Raw genomic sequence first — 17,431 nt, 5'->3', positions numbered from 1 at the left:
ACAAATCTATGCCCATCCTAGCACAGAATGCCCGCCAAAATCTAGACACGAATTGGGTCCCTCTGTCAGAAACGATATTCTCCGGAATACCATGCAAACGAACAACATTTTGAAAAAACAGAGGAACCAACTCGGAAGAAGAAGGCAACTTAGGCAAGGGAACCAAATGGACCATCTTAGAGAAACGGTCACACACCACCCAGATGACAGACATCTTCTGAGAAACAGGCAGATCCGAAATAAAATCCATCGAGATGTGCGTCCAAGGCCTCTTCGGAATAGGCAAGGGCAACAACAATCCACTAGCCCGAGAACAACAAGGCTTGGCCCGAGCACAAACGTCACAAGACTGCACAAAGCCTCGCACATCTCGTGACAGGGAAGGCCACCAGAAGGACCTTGCCACCAAATCCCTGGTACCAAAGATTCCAGGATGACCTGCCAACGCAGAAGAATGAACCTCAGAGATGACTCTACTGGTCCAATCATCAGGAACAAACAGTCTACCAGGTGGGCAACGATCCGGTCTATCCGCCTGAAACTCCTGCAAGGCCCGCCGCAGGTCTGGAGAAACGGCAGACAATATCACTCCATCCTTAAGGATACCTGTGGGCTCAGAATTACCAGGGGAGTCAGGCTCAAAACTCCTAGAAAGGGCATCCGCCTTAACATTCTTAGAACCCGGTAGGTATGACACCACAAAATTAAACCGAGAGAAAAACAACGACCAGCGCGCCTGTCTAGGATTCAGGCGCCTGGCAGACTCAAGGTAAATTAAATTTTTGTGGTCAGTCAATACCACCACCTGATGTCTGGCCCCCTCAAGCCAGTGACGCCACTCCTCAAAAGCCCACTTCATGGCCAAAAGCTCCCGATTCCCAATATCATAATTCCGCTCGGCGGGCGAAAATTTACGGGAAAAAAAAGCACAAGGTCTCATCACGGGGCAGTCGGAACTTCTCTGCGACAACACCGCCCCAGCTCCGATTTCAGAAGCGTCGACCTCAACCTGAAAAGGAAGAGCAACATCAGGCTGACGCAACACAGGGGCGGAAGAAAAGCGGCGCTTAAGCTCCCGAAAGGCCTCCACAGCATCAGGGGACCAATCAGCAACATCAGCACCCTTCTTAGTCAAATCACTCAATGGTTTAACAACATCAGAAAAACCAGCAATAAATCGACGATAAAAGTTAGCAAAGCCCAAAAATTTCTGAAGACTCTTAAGAGAAGAGGGTTGCGTCCAATCACAAATAGCCTGAACCTTGACAGGATCCATCTCGATGGAAGAGGGGGAAAAAATGTATCCCAAGAAGGAAATCTTTTGAACCCCAAAAACGCACTTAGAACCCTTCACACACAAGGAATTAGACCGCAAAACCTGAAAAACCCTCCTGACCTGCTGGACATGAGAGTCCCAGTCATCCGAAAAAATCAGAATATCATCCAGATACACAATCATAAATTTATCCAAATAATCGCGGAAAATGTCATGCATAAAGGACTGGAAGACTGAAGGGGCATTTGAAAGACCAAAAGGCATCACCAAATACTCAAAGTGGCCCTCGGGCGTATTAAATGCGGTTTTCCACTCATCCCCCTGCTTGATTCGCACCAAATTATACGCCCCACGGAGATCAATCTTAGAGAACCACTTGGCCCCCTTTATACGAGCAAACAAATCAGTCAGCAGTGGTAACGGATATTGATATTTAACCGTGATTTTATTCAAAAGCCGATAATCAATACACGGCCTCAAAGAGCCATCTTTCTTAGACACAAAGAAAAAACCGGCTCCTAAGGGAGATGACGAAGGACGAATATGTCCCTTTTCCAAGGACTCCTTTATATATTCTCGCATAGCAGCGTGTTCAGGCACAGACAGATTAAATAAACGACCCTTAGGGTATTTACTACCCGGGATCAAATCTATGGCACAATCGCACTCCCGGTGCGGAGGTAGTGAACCAAGCTTGGGTTCTTCAAAAACGTCACGATAGTCAGACAAGAATTCAGGAATCTCAGAGGGAATAGATGACGAAATGGAAACCACAGGTACGTCCCCATGAGTCCCTTTACATCCCCAGCTTAACACAGACATAGCTTTCCAGTCGAGGACTGGGTTATGAGATTGCAGCCATGGCAATCCTAGCACCAAAACATCATGTAGATTATACAGCACCAGAAAGCGAATAATCTCCTGGTGATCCGGATTAATACGCATAGTTACTTGTGTCCAGTATTGTGGTTTATTACTAGCCAATGGGGTGGAGTCAATCCCCTTCAGAGGTATAGGAGCTTCCAAAGGCTCCAAATCATACCCACAGCGTTTGGCAAAGGACCAATCCATAAGACTCAAAGCGGCGCCAGAGTCGACATAGGCGTCCGCGGTAATAGATGATAAAGAACAAATCAGGGTCACAGATAGAATAAACTTAGACTGTAAAGTGCTAATTGAAACAGACTTGTCAAGCTTCTTAGTACGCTTAGAGCATGCTGATATAACATGAGTTGAATCACCACAATAGAAGCACAACCCATTTTTTCGTCTAAAATTCTGCCGTTCGCTTCTGGACAGAATTCTATCACATTGCATATTTTCTGGCGTCTTCTCAGTAGACACCGCCAAATGGTGCACAGGTTTGCGCTCCCGCAGACGCCTATCGATCTGAATAGCCATTGTCATGGACTCATTCAGACCCGCAGGCACAGGGAACCCCACCATAACATCCTTAATGGCATCAGAGAGACCTTCTCTGAAAATCGCCGCCAGGGCGCACTCATTCCACTGAGTAAGCACAGACCATTTACGGAATTTTTGGCAGTATATTTCAGCTTCATCTTGCCCCTGAGACAGGGACATCAAAGCTCCCTCCGCCTGAAGCTCTAAATGAGGTTCCTCATAAAGCAACCCCAAGGCCAGAAAAAACGCATCCACATTGAGCAACGCAGGATCCCCTGGTGTCAATGCAAAAGCCCAATCTTGAGGGTCGCCCCGGAGCAAGGAAATTACAATCCTGACCTGCTGTGCAGGATCTCCGGCAGAGCGAGACTTCAGGGACAAAAACAATTTGCAATTATTTTTAAAATTTTGAAAGCAAGATCTATTCCCTGAAAAAAAATTCAGGCAAAGGAATTCTAGGTTCAGACATAGGTGCATGAACAACAAAATCTTGCAAATTTTGTACCTTCGTGGCGAGATTATTCAAACCTGTAGCTACACTCTGAAGATCCATTTCAAACAGGTGAACACAGAGCCATTCAAGGATTAGAAGGAGAGAAAGAGAGGAAGGCTGCAGTATAGGCAGACTAGCAAGTGATTCAATTATGAGCACACTCAGAACTAGAGAAAAAAAAAAAAATTTTTCAGCAGATTTCTTTTTTCTCTCCTTTCTCAGCCAATAATTTAACCCTTTTGGGCCGGTCAAACTGTCATGATTCTCAATGGCGAGAGAACATAGCCCAGCATATATAAGAACTAGCTCTTGGAAGATGGAATCTAAACTGACCATGAACTAAACCTGCCGCACAATTAACAGTGGCCGGGTAGCGTGCCTACGTTTTATCCCTAGACGCCCAGCGCCAGCCGGAGGACTAACTAATCCGAGCAGAGGAAAATACAGTCCTGGCTCACCTCTAGAGAAATTTCCCCAAAAGGCAGACAGAGGCCCCCACATATATTGGCGGTGATTTTAGATGAAATGACAAACGTAGTATGAAAATAGGTTTAGCAAAATCGAGGTCCGCTTACTAGATAGCAGGAAGACAGAAAGGGCACTTTCATGGTCAGCTGAAAACCCTATCAAAACACCATCCAGAAATTACTTTAAGACTCTAGTATTAACTCATAACACCAGAGTGGCAATTTCAGATCACAAGAGCTTTCCAGACACAGTAACGAAACAGCAGCTGTGAACTGGAACAAAATGCAAAAACAAACAAGGACGAAAGTCCAACTTAGCTGGGAGTTGTCTAGTAGCAGGAACATGCAAAGAAAGGCTTCTGATTACATTGTTGACCGGCATGAAACTGACAGAGGAGCAAGGTTATATAGAGACTCCCACATCCTGATGGGAACAGGTGAACAGAGAGGATGATGCACACAAGTTCAATTCCACCAGTGGCCACCGGGGGAGCCCAGAATCCAATTTCACAACATGCCCCCATATCTGTATCAGTACACACTGGAGGTGATGAATCCGACCCCTCGCTTAGTGCTCCATATCTGTATCAGTACACACTGGAGGTGATGGATCCGACCCCTCGCTCAGTGCCCCCATATCTGTATCAGTACACACTGGAGGTGATGGATCCGACCCCTCGATCAGTGCCTCCATATCTGTATCAGTACACACTGGAGGTGATGGATCCGACCCCTCACTCAGTGCTCCATATCTGTATCAGTACACACTGGGGGTGATGGATTCGACCCCTCGCTCAGTGCTCCCATATCTGTATCAGTACACACTGGGGGTGAAGGATCCGACCCCTCGCTCAGTGCTCCCATATCTGTATCAGTACACACTGGAGGTGATGGATCCGACCCCTCGCTCAGTGCTCCATATCTGTATCAGTACACACTGGAGGTGATGGATCCGACCCCTCGCTCAGTGCTCCATATCTGTATCAGTACACACTGGAGGTGATGGATCCGACCCCTCGCTCAGTGCCCCCATATCTGTATCAGTACACACTGGAGGTGATGGATCCGACCCCTCGCTCAGTGCCCCCATATCTGTATCAGTACACACTGGAGGTGATGGATCCGACCCCTCGCTCAGTGCTATATATCTGTATCAGTACACACTGGAGGTGATGGATCCGACCCCTCACTCAGTGCCCCCATATCTGTATCAGTACACACTGGAGGTGATGGATCCGACCCCTCGCTCAGTACTCCATATCTGTATCAGTACACACTGGAGGTGATGGATCCGACCCCTCGCTCAGTGCCCCATATCTGTATCAGTACACACTGGGGGTGATGGATCCGACCCCTCGATCAGTGCTCCATATCTGTATCAGTACACACTGGAGGTGATGGATCCGACCCCTCGATCAGTGCCCCATATCTGTATCAGTACACACTGGAGGTGATTGATCCGACCCCTCGCTCAGTGCCCCATATCTGTATCAGTACACACTGGGGGTGATGGATCCGACCCCTCGCTCAGTGCTATATATCTGTATCAGTACACACTGGAGGTGATGGATCCGACCCCCTCGCTCAGTGCTATATATCTGTATCAATACACACTGGAGGTGATGGATCTGACCCCTCGCTCAGAGTTCCATATCTGTATCAGTACACACTGGAGGTGATGGATCCGACGCCTCGATCAGTGCCCCATATCTGTATCAGTACACACTGGGGGTGATGGATCCGACCCCTCGATCAGTGCTCCATATCTGTATCAGTACACACTGGAGGTGATGGATCCGACCCCTCGATCAGTGCTATATATCTGTATCAGTACACACTGGGGGTGATGGATCCGACCCCTCGCTCAGTGCCCCCATATCTGTATCAGTACACACTGGAGGTGATGGATCCGACCCCTCACTCAGTGCTCCATATCTGTATCAGTACACACTGGGCATGATGGATCCGACCCCTCGCTCAGGGCCCCCATATCTGTATCAGTACACACTGGAGGTGATGGATCCGACCCCTCGCTCAGTGCTCCATATCTGTATCAGTACACACTGGGGGTGATGGATCCGACCCCTCGCTCAGTGCCCCCATATCTGTATCAGTACACACTGGAGGTGATGGATCCGACCTCTCGCTCAGTGCTCCCATATCTGTATCAGTACACACTGGAGGTGATGGATCCGACCCCTCGCTCAGTGCTATATATCTGTATCAGTACACACTGGAGGTGATGGATCCGACCCCTCGCTCAGTGCCCCATATCTGTATCAGTACACACTGGAGGTGATGGATCCGACCCCTCGCTCAGTGCCCCCATATCTGTATCAGTACACATTGCGGGTGATGGATCCGACCCCTCACTCAGTGCTCCATATCTGTATCAGTACACACTGGGCATGATGGATCCGACCCCTCGCTCAGTGCCCCCATATCTGTATCAGTACACACTGGGGGTGATGGATCCGACCCCTCGCTCAGTGCTATATATCTGTATCAGTACACACTGGGCGTGATGGATCCGACCCCTCGCTCAGTGCCTCCATATCTGTATCAGTACACACTGGAGGTGATGGATCCGACCCCTCGCTCAGTGCCCCCATATCTGTATCAGTACACACTGGAGGTGATGGATCCGACCCCTCGCTCAGTGCCCCCATATCTGTATCAGTACACACTGGAGGTGATGGATCCGACCCCTCGCTCAGTGCCCCCATATCTGTATCAGTACACACTGGGGGTGATGGATCCGACCCCTCGCTCAGTGCCCCCATATCTGTATCAGTACACACTGGAGGTGATGGATCCGACCCCTCGCTCAGTGCCCCCATATCTGTATCAGTACACACTGGGGGTGATGGATCCGACCCCTCACTCAGTGCCCCCATATCTGTATCAATACACACTGGAGGTGATGGATCCGACCCCTCGCTCAGTGCCCCCATATCTGTATCAATACACACTGGAGGTGATGGATCCGACCCCTCGCTCAGTGCCTCCATATCTGTATCAGTACACACTGGGGGTGATGGATCTGACCCCTCGCTCAGTGCCTCCATATCTGTATCAGTACACACTGGGGGTGATGGATCCGACCCCTCGCTCAGTGCTCCATATCTGTATCAGTACACACTGGAGGTGATGGATCCGACCCCTCGCTCAGTGCTCCCATATCTGTATCAGTACACACTGGAGGTGATGGATCCGACCCCTCGCTCAGTGCTCCATATCTGTATCAGTACACACTGGAGGTGATGGATCCGACCCCTCGCTCAGTGCCCCCATATCTGTATCAGTACACACTGGGGGTGATGGATCCGACCCCTCGCTCAGTGCCTCCATATCTGTATCAGTACACACTGGGGGTGATGGATCCGACCCCTCGCTCAGTGCTCCCATATCTGTATCAGTACACACTGGGGGTGATGGATCCGACCCCTCGCTCAGTGCTATATATCTGTATCAGTACACACTGGGGGTGATGGATCCGACCCCTCGCTCAGTGCCTCCATATCTGTATCAGTACACACTGGAGGTGATGGATCCGAACCCTCGCTCAGTGCTATATATCTGTATCAGTACACACTGGGGGTGATGGATCCGACCCCTCGCTCAGTGCTATATATCTGTATTAGTACACACTGGGGGTGATGGATCCGACCCCTCGCTCAGTGCCTCCATATCTGTATCAGTACACACTGGAGGTGATGGATCCGAACCCTCGCTCAGTGCCCCCATATCTGTATCAGTACACACTGGAGGTGATGGATCCGACCCCTCGCTCAGTGCCCCCATATCTGTATCAGTACACACTGGAGGTGATGGATCCGACCCCTCGCTCAGTGCCTCCATATCTGTATCAGTACACACTGGGGGTGATGGATCCGACCCCTCGCTCAGTGCTCCCATATCTGTATCAGTACACACTGGGGGTGATGGATCCGATCCCTCGCTCAGTGCTATATATCTGTATCAGTACACACTGGGGGTGATGGATCCGACCCCTCGCTCAGTGCTATATATCTGTATCAGTACACACTGGAGGTGATGGATCCGAACCCTCGCTCAGTGCCCCCATATCTGTATCAGTACACACTGGAGGTGATGGATCCGACCCCTCGCTCAGTGCCTCCATATCTGTATCAGTACACACTGGGGGTGATAGATCCGACCCCTCGCTCAGTGCCCCATATCTGTATCAGTACACACTGGAGGTCATGGATCCGATCCCTCGCTCAGTGCTCCATATCTGTATCAGTACACACTGGGGGTGATGGATCCGACCCCTCGCTCAGTGCTATATATCTGTATCAGTACACACTGGAGGTGATGGATCCGACCCCTCGCTCAGTGCCCCCATATCTGTATCAGTACACACTGGGGGTGATGGATCCGACCCCTCGCTCAGTGCTCCCATATCTGTATCAGTAAACACTGTAGGTGATGGATCCGACCCCTCGCTCCGTGCTATATATCTGTATCAGTACACACTGGGGGTGAAGGATCCGACCCCTCGCTCAGTGCCCCCATATCTGTATCAGTACACACTGGAGGCGATGGATCCGACCCCTCGCTCAGTGCTCCCATATCTGTATCAGTACACACTGGAGGTGATGGATCCGACCCCTCGCTCAGTGCTATATATCTGTATCAGTACACACTGGAGGTGATGGATCCGACCCCTCGCTCAGTGCCCCCATATCTGTATCAGTACACACTGGAGGTGATGGATCCGACCCCTCGCTCAGTGCCCCATATCTGTATCAGTACACACTGCGGGTGATGGATCCGACCCCTCGCTCAGTGCCCCCATATCTGTATCAGTACACACTGGAGGTGATGGATCCGACCCCTCGCTCAGTGCCCCATATCTGTATCAGTGCACACTGGGGGTGATGGATCAGACCCCTCGCTCAGTGCTATATATCTGTATCAGTACACACTGGGGGTGATGGATCCGACCTCTCGCTCAGTGCTATATATCTGTATCAGTACACACTGGAGGTGATGGATCCGACCTCTCGCTCAGTGCTATATATCTGTATCAGTACACACTGGAGGTGATGGATCCGACCCCTCGCTCAGTGCTCCCATATCTGTATCAGTACACACTGGAGGTGATGGATCCGACCCCTCGTTCAGTGTCCCCATATCTGTATCAGTACACACTGGAGGTGATGGATCCGACCCCTCGCTCAGTGCCCCCATATCTGTATCAGTACACACTGGAGGTGATGGATCCAACCCCTCGCTCAGTGCTATATATCTGTATCAGTATACACTGGGGGTGGTGGATCCGACCCCTCGCTCAGTGCCCCCATATCTGTATCAGTACACACTGGAGGTGATGGATCTGACCCCTCGCTCAGTGCCTCCATATCTGTATCAGTACACACTGGAGGTGATGGATCCGACCCCTCGCTCAGTGCCCCATATCTGTATCAGTACACACTGGAGGTGATGGATCCGACCCCTCGCTCAGTGCCCCCATATCTGTATCAGTACACACTGGAGGTGATGGATCCGACCCCTCGCTTAGTGCCCCCATATCTGTATCAGTACACACTGGAGGTGATGGATCCGACCCCTCGCTCAGTGCCCCCATATCTGTATCAGTACACATTGGAGGTGATGGATCCGACCCCTCGCTCAGTACTCCATATCTGTATCAGTACACACTGGAGGTGATGGATCCGACCCCTCGCTCAGTGCCCCATATCTGTATCAGTACACAATGGAGGTGATGGATCCGACCCCTCGCTCAGTGCCCCCATATCTGTATCAGTACACACTGGAGGTGATGGATCCGACCCCTCGCTCAGTGCCCCCATATCTGTATCAGTACACACTGGAGGTGATGGATCCGACCCCTCGCTCAGTGCCCCTGTCATGATTCTCAATGGCGAGAGAACATAGCCCAGCATATATAAGAACTAGCTCTTGGAAGATGGAATCTAAACTGACCATGAACTAAACCTGCCGCACAATTAACAGTGGCCGGGTAGCGTGCCTACGTTTTATCCCTAGACGCCCAGCGCCAGCCGGAGGACTAACTAATCCGAGCAGAGGAAAATACAGTCCTGGCTCACCTCTAGAGAAATTTCCCCAAAAGGCAGACAGAGGCCCCCACATATATTGGCGGTGATTTTAGATGAAATGACAAACGTAGTATGAAAATAGGTTTAGCAAAATCGAGGTCCGCTTACTAGATAGCAGGAAGACAGAAAGGGCACTTTCATGGTCAGCTGACAACCCTATCAAAACACCATCCAGAAATTACTTTAAGACTCTAGTATTAACTCATAACACCAGAGTGGCAATTTCAGATCACAAGAGCTTTCCAGACACAGTAACGAAACAGCAGCTGTGAACTGGAACAAAATGCAAAAACAAACAAGGACGAAAGTCCAACTTAGCTGGGAGTTGTCTAGTAGCAGGAACATGCAAAGAAAGGCTTCTGATTACATTGTTGACCGGCATGAAACTGACAGAGGAGCAAGGTTATATACAGACTCCCACATCCTGATGGGAACAGGTGAACAGAGAGGATGATGCACACAAGTTCAATTCCACCAGTGGCCACCGGGGGAGCCCAGAATCCAATTTCACAACAGTACCCCCCCCTCAAGGAGGGGGCACCGAACCCTCACCAGAACCACCAGGGCGATCAGGATGAGCCCTATGAAAGGCACGGACAAGATCGGAGTCATGAACATCAGAGGCAGTCACCCAAGAATTATCCTCCTGACCGTATCCCTTCCATTTGACCAGATACTGGAGTTTCCGTCTGGAAACACGGGAGTCTAAGATCTTTTCCACAACGTACTCCAACTCACCCTCAACCAACACCGGAGCAGGAGGCTCAACGGAAGGCACAACCAGTACCTCATACCTGCGCAATAATGACCGATGAAAAACATTATGAATAGAAAAAGATGCAGGGAGGTCCAAACGGAAGGACACAGGGTTAAGAATCTCCAATATCTTGTACGGGCCGATGAACCGAGGCTTAAACTTAGGAGAAGAAACCCTCATAGGGACAAAACGAGAAGACAACCACACCAAGTCCCCAACACAAAGCCGAGGACCAACACGACGACGGCGGTTGGCAAAAAGCTGAGTCTTCTCCTGGGACAACTTCAAATTGTCCACTACCTGCCCCCAAATCTGATGCAACCTCTCCACCACAGCATCCACTCCAGGACAATCCGAAGATTCCACCTGACCGGAGGAAAATCGAGGATGAAACCCCGAATTACAGAAAAACGGGGACACCAAGGTGGCAGAGCTGGCCCGATTATTGAGGGCGAACTCCGCCAATGGCAAAAAAGCAACCCAATCATCCTGATCCGCAGACACAAAACACCTCAAATATGTCTCCAAGGTCTGATTAGTCCGCTCGGTCTGGCCATTAGTCTGAGGATGGAAAGCAGACGAAAAAGACAAATCTATGCCCATCCTAGCACAGAATGCCCGCCAAAATCTAGACACGAATTGGGTCCCTCTGTCAGAAACGATATTCTCCGGAATACCATGCAAACGAACAACATTTTGAAAAAACAGAGGAACCAACTCGGAAGAAGAAGGCAACTTAGGCAAGGGAACCAAATGGACCATCTTAGAGAAACGGTCACACACCACCCAGATGACAGACATCTTCTGAGAAACAGGCAGATCCGAAATAAAATCCATCGAGATGTGCGTCCAAGGCCTCTTCGGAATAGGCAAGGGCAACAACAATCCACTAGCCCGAGAACAACAAGGCTTGGCCCGAGCACAAACGTCACAAGACTGCACAAAGCCTCGCACATCTCGTGACAGGGAAGGCCACCAGAAGGACCTTGCCACCAAATCCCTGGTACCAAAGATTCCAGGATGACCTGCCAACGCAGAAGAATGAACCTCAGAGATGACTCTACTGGTCCAATCATCAGGAACAAACAGTCTACCAGGTGGGCAACGATCCGGTCTATCCGCCTGAAACTCCTGCAAGGCCCGCCGCAGGTCTGGAGAAACGGCAGACAATATCACTCCATCCTTAAGGATACCTGTGGGCTCAGAATTACCAGGGGAGTCAGGCTCAAAACTCCTAGAAAGGGCATCCGCCTTAACATTCTTAGAACCCGGTAGGTATGACACCACAAAATTAAACCGAGAGAAAAACAACGACCAGCGCGCCTGTCTAGGATTCAGGCGCCTGGCAGACTCAAGGTAAATTAAATTTTTGTGGTCAGTCAATACCACCACCTGATGTCTGGCCCCCTCAAGCCAGTGACGCCACTCCTCAAAAGCCCACTTCATGGCCAAAAGCTCCCGATTCCCAATATCATAATTCCGCTCGGCGGGCGAAAATTTACGGGAAAAAAAAGCACAAGGTCTCATCACGGGGCAGTCGGAACTTCTCTGCGACAACACCGCCCCAGCTCCGATTTCAGAAGCGTCGACCTCAACCTGAAAAGGAAGAGCAACATCAGGCTGACGCAACACAGGGGCGGAAGAAAAGCGGCGCTTAAGCTCCCGAAAGGCCTCCACAGCATCAGGGGACCAATCAGCAACATCAGCACCCTTCTTAGTCAAATCACTCAATGGTTTAACAACATCAGAAAAACCAGCAATAAATCGACGATAAAAGTTAGCAAAGCCCAAAAATTTCTGAAGACTCTTAAGAGAAGAGGGTTGCGTCCAATCACAAATAGCCTGAACCTTGACAGGATCCATCTCGATGGAAGAGGGGGAAAAAATGTATCCCAAGAAGGAAATCTTTTGAACCCCAAAAACGCACTTAGAACCCTTCACACACAAGGAATTAGACCGCAAAACCTGAAAAACCCTCCTGACCTGCTGGACATGAGAGTCCCAGTCATCCGAAAAAATCAGAATATCATCCAGATACACAATCATAAATTTATCCAAATAATCGCGGAAAATGTCATGCATAAAGGACTGGAAGACTGAAGGGGCATTTGAAAGACCAAAAGGCATCACCAAATACTCAAAGTGGCCCTCGGGCGTATTAAATGCGGTTTTCCACTCATCCCCCTGCTTGATTCGCACCAAATTATACGCCCCACGGAGATCAATCTTAGAGAACCACTTGGCCCCCTTTATACGAGCAAACAAATCAGTCAGCAGTGGTAACGGATATTGATATTTAACCGTGATTTTATTCAAAAGCCGATAATCAATACACGGCCTCAAAGAGCCATCTTTCTTAGACACAAAGAAAAAACCGGCTCCTAAGGGAGATGACGAAGGACGAATATGTCCCTTTTCCAAGGACTCCTTTATATATTCTCGCATAGCAGCGTGTTCAGGCACAGACAGATTAAATAAACGACCCTTAGGGTATTTACTACCCGGGATCAAATCTATGGCACAATCGCACTCCCGGTGCGGAGGTAGTGAACCAAGCTTGGGTTCTTCAAAAACGTCACGATAGTCAGACAAGAATTCAGGAATCTCAGAGGGAATAGATGACGAAATGGAAACCACAGGTACGTCCCCATGAGTCCCTTTACATCCCCAGCTTAACACAGACATAGCTTTCCAGTCGAGGACTGGGTTATGAGATTGCAGCCATGGCAATCCTAGCACCAAAACATCATGTAGATTATACAGCACCAGAAAGCGAATAATCTCCTGGTGATCCGGATTAATACGCATAGTTACTTGTGTCCAGTATTGTGGTTTATTACTAGCCAATGGGGTGGAGTCAATCCCCTTCAGAGGTATAGGAGCTTCCAAAGGCTCCAAATCATACCCACAGCGTTTGGCAAAGGACCAATCCATAAGACTCAAAGCGGCGCCAGAGTCGACATAGGCGTCCGCGGTAATAGATGATAAAGAACAAATCAGGGTCACAGATAGAATAAACTTAGACTGTAAAGTGCTAATTGAAACAGACTTGTCAAGCTTCTTAGTACGCTTAGAGCATGCTGATATAACATGAGTTGAATCACCACAATAGAAGCACAACCCATTTTTTCGTCTAAAATTCTGCCGTTCGCTTCTGGACAGAATTCTATCACATTGCATATTTTCTGGCGTCTTCTCAGTAGACACCGCCAAATGGTGCACAGGTTTGCGCTCCCGCAGACGCCTATCGATCTGAATAGCCATTGTCATGGACTCATTCAGACCCGCAGGCACAGGGAACCCCACCATAACATCCTTAATGGCATCAGAGAGACCTTCTCTGAAAATCGCCGCCAGGGCGCACTCATTCCACTGAGTAAGCACAGACCATTTACGGAATTTTTGGCAGTATATTTCAGCTTCATCTTGCCCCTGAGACAGGGACATCAAAGCTCCCTCCGCCTGAAGCTCTAAATGAGGTTCCTCATAAAGCAACCCCAAGGCCAGAAAAAACGCATCCACATTGAGCAACGCAGGATCCCCTGGTGTCAATGCAAAAGCCCAATCTTGAGGGTCGCCCCGGAGCAAGGAAATTACAATCCTGACCTGCTGTGCAGGATCTCCGGCAGAGCGAGACTTCAGGGACAAAAACAATTTGCAATTATTTTTAAAATTTTGAAAGCAAGATCTATTCCCTGAAAAAAAATTCAGGCAAAGGAATTCTAGGTTCAGACATAGGTGCATGAACAACAAAATCTTGCAAATTTTGTACCTTCGTGGCGAGATTATTCAAACCTGTAGCTACACTCTGAAGATCCATTTCAAACAGGTGAACACAGAGCCATTCAAGGATTAGAAGGAGAGAAAGAGAGGAAGGCTGCAGTATAGGCAGACTAGCAAGTGATTCAATTATGAGCACACTCAGAACTAGAGAAAAAAAAAAAAAATTTTCAGCAGATTTCTTTTTTCTCTCCTTTCTCAGCCAATAATTTAACCCTTTTGGGCCGGTCAAACTGTCATGATTCTCAATGGCGAGAGAACATAGCCCAGCATATATAAGAACTAGCTCTTGGAAGATGGAATCTAAACTGACCATGAACTAAACCTGCCGCACAATTAACAGTGGCCGGGTAGCGTGCCTACGTTTTATCCCTAGACGCCCAGCGCCAGCCGGAGGACTAACTAATCCGAGCAGAGGAAAATACAGTCCTGGCTCACCTCTAGAGAAATTTCCCCAAAAGGCAGACAGAGGCCCCCACATATATTGGCGGTGATTTTAGATGAAATGACAAACGTAGTATGAAAATAGGTTTAGCAAAATCGAGGTCCGCTTACTAGATAGCAGGAAGACAGAAAGGGCACTTTCATGGTCAGCTGAAAACCCTATCAAAACACCATCCAGAAATTACTTTAAGACTCTAGTATTAACTCATAACACCAGAGTGGCAATTTCAGATCACAAGAGCTTTCCAGACACAGTAACGAAACAGCAGCTGTGAACTGGAACAAAATGCAAAAACAAACAAGGACGAAAGTCCAACTTAGCTGGGAGTTGTCTAGTAGCAGGAACATGCAAAGAAAGGCTTCTGATTACATTGTTGACCGGCATGAAACTGACAGAGGAGCAAGGTTATATAGAGACTCCCACATCCTGATGGGAACAGGTGAACAGAGAGGATGATGCACACAAGTTCAATTCCACCAGTGGCCACCGGGGGAGCCCAGAATCCAATTTCACAACATGCCCCCATATCTGTATCAGTACACACTGGAGGTGATGAATCCGACCCCTCGCTTAGTGCTCCATATCTGTATCAGTACACACTGGAGGTGATGGATCCGACCCCTCGCTCAGTGCCCCCATATCTGTATCAGTACACACTGGAGGTGATGGATCCGACCCCTCGATCAGTGCCTCCATATCTGTATCAGTACACACTGGAGGTGATGGATCCGACCCCTCACTCAGTGCTCCATATCTGTATCAGTACACACTGGGGGTGATGGATTCGACCCCTCGCTCAGTGCTCCCATATCTGTATCAGTACACACTGGGGGTGAAGGATCCGACCCCTCGCTCAGTGCTCCCATATCTGTATCAGTACACACTGGAGGTGATGGATCCGACCCCTCGCTCAGTGCTCCATATCTGTATCAGTACACACTGGAGGTGATGGATCCGACCCCTCGCTCAGTGCTCCATATCTGTATCAGTACACACTGGAGGTGATGGATCCGACCCCTCGCTCAGTGCCCCCATATCTGTATCAGTACACACTGGAGGTGATGGATCCGACCCCTCGCTCAGTGCCCCCATATCTGTATCAGTACACACTGGAGGTGATGGATCCGACCCCTCGCTCAGTGCTATATATCTGTATCAGTACACACTGGAGGTGATGGATCCGACCCCTCACTCAGTGCCCCCATATCTGTATCAGTACACACTGGAGGTGATGGATCCGACCCCTCGCTCAGTACTCCATATCTGTATCAGTACACACTGGAGGTGATGGATCCGACCCCTCGCTCAGTGCCCCATATCTGTATCAGTACACACTGGGGGTGATGGATCCGACCCCTCGATCAGTGCTCCATATCTGTATCAGTACACACTGGAGGTGATGGATCCGACCCCTCGATCAGTGCCCCATATCTGTATCAGTACACACTGGAGGTGATTGATCCGACCCCTCGCTCAGTGCCCCATATCTGTATCAGTACACACTGGGGGTGATGGATCCGACCCCTCGCTCAGTGCTATATATCTGTATCAGTACACACTGGAGGTGATGGATCCGACCCCCTCGCTCAGTGCTATATATCTGTATCAATACACACTGGAGGTGATGGATCTGACCCCTCGCTCAGAGTTCCATATCTGTATCAGTACACACTGGAGGTGATGGATCCGACGCCTCGATCAGTGCCCCATATCTGTATCAGTACACACTGGGGGTGATGGATCCGACCCCTCGATCAGTGCTCCATATCTGTATCAGTACACACTGGAGGTGATGGATCCGACCCCTCGATCAGTGCTATATATCTGTATCAGTACACACTGGGGGTGATGGATCCGACCCCTCGCTCAGTGCCCCCATATCTGTATCAGTACACACTGGAGGTGATGGATCCGACCCCTCACTCAGTGCTCCATATCTGTATCAGTACACACTGGGCATGATGGATCCGACCCCTCGCTCAGGGCCCCCATATCTGTATCAGTACACACTGGAGGTGATGGATCCGACCCCTCGCTCAGTGCTCCATATCTGTATCAGTACACACTGGGGGTGATGGATCCGACCCCTCGCTCAGTGCCCCCATATCTGTATCAGTACACACTGGAGGTGATGGATCCGACCTCTCGCTCAGTGCTCCCATATCTGTATCAGTACACACTGGAGGTGATGGATCCGACCCCTCGCTCAGTGCTATATATCTGTATCAGTACACACTGGAGGTGATGGATCCGACCCCTCGCTCAGTGCCCCATATCTGTATCAGTACACACTGGAGGTGATGGATCCGACCCCTCGCTCAGTGCCCCCATATCTGTATCAGTACACATTGCGGGTGATGGATCCGACCCCTCACTCAGTGCTCCATATCTGTATCAGTACACACTGGGCATGATGGATCCGACCCCTCGCTCAGTGCCCCCATATCTGTATCAGTACACACTGGGGGTGATGGATCCGACCCCTCGCTCAGTGCTATATATCTGTATCAGTACACACTGGGCGTGATGGATCCGACCCCTCGCTCAGTGCCCCCATATCTGTATCAGTACACACTGGAGGTGATGGATCCGACCCCTCGCTCAGTGCCCCCATATCTGTATCAGTACACACTGGAGGTGATGGATCCGACCCCTCGCTCAGTGCCCCCATATCTGTATCAGTACACACTGGGGGTGATGGA

The 17,431-nt window shown here is 49.6% G+C and overlaps 1 protein-coding gene across 2 annotated transcripts in view; it reads right to left on the bottom strand.

The window, feature by feature from the left end:
* USH1C (USH1 protein network component harmonin) overlaps window positions 1–17,431 on the bottom strand; it is a 407,047-nt gene that overhangs the window by 332,540 nt on the left and 57,076 nt on the right. The gene's annotated exons all lie outside the window — the stretch shown is intronic.

The sequence above is a fragment of the Ranitomeya variabilis genome, chromosome 2 (genome assembly GCF_051348905.1).
Source record: "Ranitomeya variabilis isolate aRanVar5 chromosome 2, aRanVar5.hap1, whole genome shotgun sequence".
Classification (NCBI taxonomy): Eukaryota; Metazoa; Chordata; class Amphibia; order Anura; family Dendrobatidae; genus Ranitomeya; species Ranitomeya variabilis.
The sequence above is the reverse complement of the archived record's forward strand: the minus strand, read 5'-3'. Positions and strand labels throughout refer to the sequence as shown.